Source organism: Vombatus ursinus, unplaced genomic scaffold (genome assembly GCF_900497805.2).
Source record: "Vombatus ursinus unplaced genomic scaffold, bare-nosed wombat genome assembly UNPS02015030.1, whole genome shotgun sequence".
Classification (NCBI taxonomy): domain Eukaryota; kingdom Metazoa; phylum Chordata; class Mammalia; order Diprotodontia; family Vombatidae; genus Vombatus; species Vombatus ursinus.
Genome location: NW_020954808.1, coordinates 3,161,008 through 3,171,041, shown reverse-complemented (window position 1 = coordinate 3,171,041; position 10,034 = coordinate 3,161,008).

Below are 10,034 nucleotides of genomic sequence, written 5' to 3'. Positions count from 1 at the left end.
AGAGAAGAATCTAATAGAATTCCATAAAGGCCTTCCAAGTAATGTATATGTTCAATTAAAGTCATGTGCTCGTGGATTGATATTAGTATTTGGTAAAAATCTGTGTGAAAGAACATTTTTAAAGGTGAAATTCATAATCTCATGACAGATAAGCATTAACAGATAAAAATGTGAAATTGATTTCGATGATAGGGAATACTAACTTTGAACCCCTATTAAGCAAAATGTTATACTGAAAAAAAAAAAAGAATAGTGGGCCTACAAAAAAAAGTACCTGTTGTTACATTTTGAATTTCATCAATAAAAATTTGAGGAAATTTTTTTCTCTCTTGTTATATAAATACACACATAATATCCTTGATTTTGCCTTTTGCCTCACAAAGTATCTAGTCCTTGACAGAAAATGTTTGCCAAACCCTGTTACAGAGAATTCATAGAAGTATTAAAAAAAATGTCAATAAGTTTTCTCAGACAATTCAAATCTTAACCTCACAGGATTAATGTGAGAAAGCCAAGCCCTGTCTAATTAAGTTGAGGTCACATGATTCTAGAACTGAAAGAGACCTTAGCCATGATTGTTCAACCTCATGTTATAGAAAAGAAAACAGGATAAGAGAGATTAATTGACTTTCCCAGGTCACAGTTAGTAAGTATGTGAGGCAGGATTTGAATTCAGGTCTTACTGATTCTAACCCCAGTGTACTATACACTGTACTAACTAGCTGTTCAGAAATTTATGTTTGCATTAAATGTGTTTTGTGTAATTAACAATGATTTTTAAAAATACTTTTTGAGCCATTCTGTAACTATTCATTGAATGTTAGAATTCAAACTGTTCGTATTTATTGATTTAATTTCTACATTTGACTTGGCTTCTGATATTTTCTTCTTTATTGTGACACATGGAGAAAGTGAAATCAATTTTCCATGTAATCCAAAATTCTTTCTTTTTTTATTTTATTTTTCTATTAACAAATTTATTTATTTTTAGTTTTCAACATTTACTTCCACAAGATTTTGAGTTCCAAATTTTCACCCCATCTCACCCCTCCCCCCACCCCAAGATGGCATGCATTCTGAATACCCCCTCCCCTAGTCTGCCTTCCCTTCTATCTCTCCCCCCCTTCTCTTATCCCCTTTCCCTTCTATTTTCCTGTAGGGCAGGATAAATTTCTGTACCCCATTTCCTGTATTTCCTATTTCCCAGCTGCATGTGAAAACATTTTTTTAAACATGTGTTTTTAAAACTTTGGGTTCTAAAATTTCTCCCTTTCTCCCTCCCCACCCACTCTCATTGAAAAGGCAAGCAACTCAATATAGGTTATACATGTGCAGTTACTTAAAACACTTCCATAGTAGACATGCGGTGAAAAACTAACTCTATTTCCCTTAATCCTATCCTGCCCCCCATTTATTCTATTCTTTCTTTTGACCCTGTCCCTCCTCAGAAGTATTTGCTTCTGATTACCCCCTTTCCCAATCTGCCCTCCTCTCTATCATCCCCCTATTCTCTTGTCCCCTGTCCCCCCCTATTTTCCTGTAGGGTAAGGCAGATTATCATACCCAATTGAGTGTGTATGTTATTCCCTTCGTAAGTCAAATCTTATGAGAATAAGATTCACTCATTCCCTCTCACCTTCCCCCTTTTTCCCTCTACTGTAAGAGCCTTTTCTTTTCTTTTTTTTATGAGATAATTTACCCCATTCTACCTCTCCTTTTCTCCTTCTCCTAGTAAAATCCTCTCACCTCTTAATTTTATTCTCCAGATATGACCCCTTCATCTTCAACTCACCCTGTGCCCTCTATCTACCTATCTATTTATGTATACATATACATATAATTTTTTCCCTCCAACTACCCAAATACTGACAAAGGTCTCATGAGTTACAAATATCATCTATTCATGCAGGAATATAAACAGTTCGACCTTAATAAGTCTCTTATAATTTCTCTTTCCTGTTTACCTCTTCATGGTCCACTTGAGTCTTGTATTTGAAAGTCAAATTTTCTATTCAGCTCTGGTCTTTTCATCAAGAATGCTTGAAAGTCCTCTATTTCACTGAATGACCATTTTTTTCCCCTGGCAGATTATACTCAGTTTTTCTGGATAGGTGATTGTTCCTTTGCCCTCCAGAGTATTATTTTCCATGCCCTGCAGTCCCTTAATGTAGAAGCTGCTAAATGTTGTGTTATCCTGATTGTGTTTCCCCGATATTTGAATTGTTTCTTTCTGGCTGCTTGTAATATTTTTTCCTTGACCTGGGAACTCTGGAATTTGGCTACAATATTCCTAGGAGTTTTCCTTTGGGGATCTCTTTTGGGAGGAGATCGGTGGATTCTTTCAATTTCTATTTTGTCCTCTGGTTCTAAAATATCAGGGCAGGGCAGCTTTCCTTGATAATTTCTTGAAAGATGATGTCTAGGCTCTTTTTTTGATCATGGCTTTCAGATAGTCCAATAATTTTTAAATTCTCCCTCCTGGATCTATTTTCCAGGTCAGTTGTTTTTCCAATGAGATATTTCACATTTTTTTCTAATTTTTCATTCTTTTGGATTTGTTTTACAGTGTCTTGATTTCTCATAAAGTCACTAGCTTCCAATTGCTCTTTTCTAATTTTTAAGGAAATATTTTCTTCAGTAATCTCTTGGACTTCCTTTTCCATTTTGCCAATTTTGCTTTTTAGGGCATTCTTCTCCTCATTGGCTTTTTGGACCTCTTTTGCCATTTGGGTTAAGCTATTTTTTAAGGTGTTATTTTCTTCAGTATTTTTTTGGGTCTCCTTTAGCAAGCTGTTGACTTGTTTTTCATGATTTTCTTGCATCACTCTCATTTCTCTTCCCAGTTTTTCCTCTGCTTCTCTTACTTGCTTCTCAAAATCCCTTTTGAGCTCTTCCAAGGCCTGGGACTGATTCATATTTTTCTTGGAGGCTTTGGATGTAGGAGCTTTGACTTTGTTGTCTTCTTCGGGTTGTATGTTTTGATCTTCTTTGTCACCAAAGTAAGATAATATAGTCTGACTCTTTTTACACTGCTTACTCATGATCCTGGCCAATTACTTGAGTTTTAAACTCTTTGTTAAGGTAAGAGTCTGCTTCCAATGTGGAGAATGTACTGGTTCGGGGTTTGTACAGCTGTTTTCAGAGATACTTGTAAGGACCCGTAAATTTTCAGTTCTTCCAAGGTGGTATGATTAGGGGCGAGGTATTTCCTCTCCACCGCCACAACAAACTCCACTCTGCCAGCACTCCTCCTCGCTCTTGAACCACCCCTCAGAACTGTGACCCAGATCCAAGCACAGGCAAAGCAAGAGATTCCTGCCTCAGCACTGGCTAAGAGATCCCTGCAATCCCCCTCTGATTAGCCACTCGATCGGAAGCTCAGGAGGCAGCTGCTGCCTCAGGCAGCACTCAGGACTTATGACTGAGACCTAGCTTCTCTCTCACCATAGTCACAGACCTTTCCCACTGACCTTCCAAGTTGTCTTTGGCGTTTATGGGTTGAGAAGTCTGGAAACCGCCACAGCTGCCTGCGATTCAGTCCTATGGGGCCTGCTCCAGGGTCACTGCGGCCTGTGCGCCCATGCCGAACTGTGCTCCTCTCCCTGCCAGGTGCAATATACCTTTCTGATCAACCATCCAGGCTGTTTTGGGTTGTAAATTTGTTCCACTCTGTCTTCTTGTGGGTTCTGCTGCTTTAGAATTTGTTTAGAGTCATTTTTTTTACAGGTATTTGGAGGGGTTTGGGAGAGAGCTCAAGACAGTCACTGCTTTCACTCTGCCATCTTGGCTCTGCCCCCCAAAATTCTTTCATATGATAAAAATATTTTATCGTTCCAACTTTCTCATTGCCTGAAGATGCAAGACTTTCTTGTTTATCCTCACTCTGACTTTCCATTCTTCCACCATCTTCCTTATGTATTAGGTATACTCTTCTCAATCATTACTTATTGGAAAAGTTCTGTTCTTTTCTTGAATCACTTGTCCCACCTTGTCCTTGGTCAATCACACTCCAATTAAACTGTTCTGGTTCTTCCACGTACTCAGCGTTGCATCTCCACTCAGCTTGTATTTGGTACTCCCCAAAACGCCGTCACCTCCTACTTTTTCAGCTTGTTCTTTTCCCATGACCTTCTCCACACCACTTGAGCTACACACAGAGATGGTCACACCTTTGATCTTGTGTATTCCACTTTTATGTTTGTGAACTCTGAAATTCCTTTATCTGATCCCAGTCTGTTGTCATTCCACCTCTCCCTCTGCCTTGCAATCCCAAACCCTTTTCTTGATGCTCACTGCCAATTCCTCCACCCCTGAACTCTTTCCTAGATGATCACTCCTGCACTGTCCACACTCTCCTCAGTTTCTCATCTTGACTCATTGGTGAGTCAGCCCAGCTCAACAATGTCCTCTTCTCTCAAGTCTCTTGCTTCTTTTTCATATTGCTGATCTAGCCCTGCTAAGCCTCATCCTTGGATTAGTCCCAATATCTGCTATGCTCATGCCTATCCATGTACTGCTGAATGAAACTGGAGCAAATCATAAAACTGTTGACCAGGTCCCACAGCACCTTTTCTAAACCTTTTCTTACTTCTTCAAGCCTCCAATGGCTCTCCCTACCCCTTATCCTCCCAGCAAAGAATCTTGCCTCATATTTCATTTTTTAAAATTGAATCCATTTGCCAAGAGCTTTCTCTTATCCCTCTTCTTCATCTCACTTCACTGTCCAATGCCACTATTTCCTCTTTTACCCCTCACACAAGGAATTCACCCTTCTCCTTGCCAAGGCTAGCTCCTTTTATGCACAAGGGATCCCATTCCATCATGTCTTCTACAGAAGATTGCCCCTTCTATTGTCCCTACTATCATTAATCTTTGGGGGGCAATCAGTGAATTCTTGTAACTGGCACTTTGTTTTTCATGCTAAGAAATTCCGGGCAATTTTCTTGGATTACTTCTGACATTATGGCATTCAGGATTATTTGTCTTGTGATGTTCTTCTGGGAAACCTATACATTTTTTCCCGATTTAAATATTTTAATTTTTGTTCAATTACATAGAAAAAATTTTTAACATTTGCTTTTTAAAAAGTTGAGTTCCTAATTCTTCCTCTCCTTCCCTTCCCTCCCCCCTCCTTGAGAGGGTAAGCAACTTGACATAGGTTATACATGTTCTGTTATACAAAACATATTTTTCATATTAGTCACATTGTAAAAGAAAACACAGAACAAAAACAAACAAAAAATAAAGTTTGAAAAAGTATGTCTCGATCTTCATTCAAGCTCCATCAGTTCTTTCTCTGGAGGCAGATAGCATTTTTCATCATGAGCCCTTCGCAATTGTCTTGGATTATTGTATTGATGAGAATAGCTAAAGAATTCACAGTTGATCACATACAATATTGCTATTACTCTGTACAGTGTGCTCCTTCTGTTCACTTCATTTTGCATCAGTTCATGTAAGTCTTTCTCAGTTTTTCTGAAATCATCCTGCTCCTCATTTCTTATAGCACAGTAATATTCCAACAGAATCATATACTGCAACTTGTTCAGTCATTCCTTAATCAATGGGCATCCCCTCAATTTCCAATTCTTTGCCACCACAAAAAGAGCTGCTATAAATATTTTTGTACATGTGGGTCCTTTTTAAAAAAAATCTCTTTGGGATACAGTCTTAGTAGTGCTACTGTTGGGGCAAAGGATATGCAGAGTTTTGCACCAGGGTGTGCCTTTTGGGCATAGTTCCAGATTGATCTCTGGAATGGAACCTGTAATTTCAAGTAGTCTCTACCCATTGTGTCTAAAAGATGATTAGGTTTTACTTGTGTGAAAATCACGTTTTCTTTCAATGTTACTGTTTTTTGCTTCTCCGTTTTTTAAAAAAACTTTCCTTCACTTCTTTATATTTTCATTCCCATTCATTTATCTTCTCTTTAGCTTCTTTGGTGAGATTTGCCACCATGGAATGAATTCTAATCTGTGTGTGTATATGCATGTGTGTGTCTGTGTGTGTGCATGTGTATGTGAACGTATATGTGCGCATGTGTGTGTGTGTGTGTGTGTGTGTGCATGCCAGCAGGTTCTTAGAAATTAAATACAGCCAGTAGCTCTGACTCTTCCACCAGCCTCCAGGCACTCCATCAACAAGCATTTCATACATGCTTACTGTGCTTATTTACTAGTCACTGGGGATACCAACAAACACAAAAGCTAGTCCTGCCCTCACACTGGGGAGACAGCGTAGAAATCAGCCTCATACATACAAGATTGAGGGAGACTAGAAGAAAGGCAATGAAAGGGGAAGGCATTGAGAGCTGGAAGAACCATGAAAGGCCTCCGGCAGAAGGTAGGATTGAAACTGAAGAAATAAGGGAGATTTTGAGATGAGGAAGGTGAATAATTTCCGGGTTGAGATATTATTTCTAGCTTCAGTGAGAGAAGATTGAAGGAAAAAGAATGACATGAAAAGGGACATGGGGTAAGGAGGCCAGGAGTGATCCCCAAGAGAGGGGAGTTGACAAGGCAAGGTAAATCAGAAGTGGTGAAGGGAACCAGTTGGCAGGTAAAGAAAGTATAATGTAACAGTGCACAGAGAAGAGGGAGAAAGAGGAAGGAATGGAAGTAGGGAGAGAGAAACGGAGCTGGGGGAAGAGCCAGTGACATAGAGAAATCAATTGAGGGAGAAGGGAGGGAAGGAGGAAGTGTGGGAGGGGAAAGGGCATCAATATAGCTGCTCCAATATGAGCATGTGTGCTTCCAAGAGCCTAATGATCTACCCCAGTGACAGCAGAGCATATACTATGGGACCACTCTGTCCCCAGGAACCACTGGTCTGGTCATCCCAAAGATGGTTGCTTACAATTTTGAGGAAGAACCCCCTTATTAGAGAGAGTTTTTTCCTCAAGAATTCCCTGCTCTACCTAGGATTGGGACCATATTGGAACAGCTGGCACCTATCTGGGTCCTGAGCCACGTCCAGGCCTTGGGGTGGGAGGTAGAGACCAGGAGTCCCCCAGCTAGTTTCCAGCTCTTTACCAAACACCCTAGCATCATAGCCCACCTCAGCATCATCAACTTCTCAACCTCTCTGGCCTCCCCACAAGAGGTCATAGAGGACATTCTCACTCCACAAGACTCCAGTTGCTCCTCCAATCCATCCTCATGACAAGGTAGTACCCAGCACCTTAGCTCTGCACAGACTCCAGACCCATGGGCTGCTGCACTTCCTGAGCTCACTAGTGCTGTCTCTTCCATCTCCCTCAACTTCCCTCACTGTCCTTCTGCCCCAGTATACACAAAATCACAGCTCCTACCATACTGGAAGATGGCTTACCCTTCTTTATTGGTCCTCTTGCCAAGCTGATAGGAGTCAAGTGCCAAAGACGGGGGGAGGAGAATGAGAGGCTAGAACGTTCGCGTGCCCCAACTCCAAATTCCCGCTGGCATTCTGTGTCCCTGGAGGTCAAGTTTCTAACTCTCTTTGTCCTGCTTCTTAAAAATACTTTGATTTGAACAAACCAATCACTTCATTGGTTTCTTCTAAATCAATTAATTTTCTCTTCATTTTGATGGATTTATTTGTTTACTTTTCCATTAAGCAAATATATTTATTGTTATAAATAAATAAAATTTTATAAATAACATATTAAATGATTTAATTATAAATATAATCATAAATAAATTTATAATGTAAAATTTATAAAATATAAGTACAATTTTATATAATTTAAATTTAAATATAAATTTAATATAATTTAAATATTTATAAAATAAATTTATTTTTATAAATAATTTTCTTCTTATTCTGTCACTGAAATAAAATCTGCCCCATTTATTATCCCCTCCCTCATTGAACAATACAAAACAAAAAAGAAAAGAAAAGAGAAAACCCAAACCCTTCCCAAAGTGAAAACCAAGTTATCATCACAAACCTGCACAGACCAGAATGAATGCATTCCTTGTGTTCTCTTTGCATTTTAAGTTCATTGTGTCTCTGTCAGGAGGTAAATAATGTGAATCTCCTTTAATCCTTTGGATTCCTGGTTTTTCATTGCATGGATGCATCAATTTTTCAAGTTATTTTTCTATGTCATGTTGTTTGTCGTTGTTCAAACATTTTCCAGTCGTGTCTGACTCTTCATGATCCCATTTAGGGTTTTCTTGGCAAAGATACTACAGTGGTTTGCCATTTCCTTCTCCAGCTCATTTTGCAGATGAGGAAACTGAGGAAAATAGGGTTAAGTGATTTGCCCAGGGTCACACAGCTTGTAAGTGTCTGAGGCTGGATTTGAATTCATGTCTCCCCACCTCCAGGCCTGGTGCTCTTTTTTTTTTTTTTTTTTTTAGTGAGGCAATTGGGGTTAAGTGACTTGCCCAAGGTCACACAGCTAGTATGTGTCAAGTGTTTGGTCTGAGGCTGGATTTGAACTCAGGTCCTCCTGACTTCAGGGCCGGTGCTCTATCCACTGCGCCACCTAGCTGCCCTCTCTATCCACATACATGATAATATATTTGGATGTTTTGTTATGTAAATGTCTCTAGTAAAATATATCTTGCCTCGTCACAAAGAAGTCAGAGGTTAATTAGAGAATAATGCAAATATAAGGGTAGGCAGAGGGCCCAACCTTTGCCAAAACATTGGGATTTTTTTTGTAATTGGGAGTTCAGAGGGAATGTGTCTTTACTCTGAACTTTTCACCTAAAAGAAATTCCCTAAAACCCAACAGAACCCAAAAGCCTTTCTATTGTCCTGCAGACTAATTATTGCAAGAGCATGTGGAACATATAACATAAGCTATGGACGTGGTGATTTACGGTTAGAAATAGTAGTATGGGGCAGCTTTCACCTCCATTGTAGGAAAATTTCCTCATAATTACAGCTGTACCAAAGGGCAGAAAGGCAGCCTAAAGAGAAAGAGACTCTCATTCATTGGAGGTCTTAATTTTTTTCAGAGGGGTGAGGTAATTGAGGTTAAGTGACTTACCCAGGGTCATATAACTAAAAAATATCTGAGATCAGATTTGAACTCAGGTCTATCCTGACTCCAGGGCCTGTGTTCTATCCACTATGCCATTGGAGGTCTTTAAACAAAGTCTGGATGAGGATGTCATTGGAGGACTGTGTCAGGGGTGGTATTGGAGAGAACATTCTTGGGCAGGGATAGGTTGCACTGGATTCCTCTGTGGTTCTGTCCAGGTCAGATATTCCTCTTTCTGCCATGGGCATAAGACCATTAGCTGTGTTTAAAGAGCAGCTAGTATCCTCCTGGAAAAGAAAAAAAAAACCTGCTTCCCCTCTTGCCACCTTCTTGGTATAGTCATGTGCTCAAAAGAGGCCGAGAAGGCTCACCTGAAACTGTCCATGTCTCTGTCAAGGTGTATCACATTCAAATTCTACCAAACATTTAAAGAACAATTAATTCCAATGTTATATAAACCATTTGGGAAAATAGTCAAAGAAGGAGTCCTACCAAATTCTTTTTATGATACAAATATGGTGCTGATACTTAAACCAGGAAGAGCCAAAACAGAGAAAGAAAATTATAGACCAATTTCCCTAGTGAATATTGATGCAAAAATTTTAAATAAAATATTAGCCAAGAGATTACAGCAATTTATCACGAGGATAATACACTATAACCAAGTGGGATTTATACCAGGAATGCAGGGCTGGTTCAATATTAGGAAAACAATCAGCATAATTCATCATATCAATAACAAAATTAACAGAAATCATATGATTATCTCAATAGATGCAGAAAAAGCTTTTGACAAAATACAGCACCCATTCCTATGAAAAACACTAGAGAGCATAGGAGAGGTAGCACATTCCAAATTAAGTTCTGAACAAGGTGGGAATTCTTAGGGGCCCTCATTATTTAGGCCTGCAGTAGTCCTTGATAAAGTATTCTCCATGAGATAGGAATTCCACGATTTTTCAGCATCCCTTTTGCTCCCACTTACTTTCATTGATGGTGAAGCTCCCACATCCTCAAAATACTGTTTGCCTCTTTGGGGAACTTGAGGATCTCTATAGGC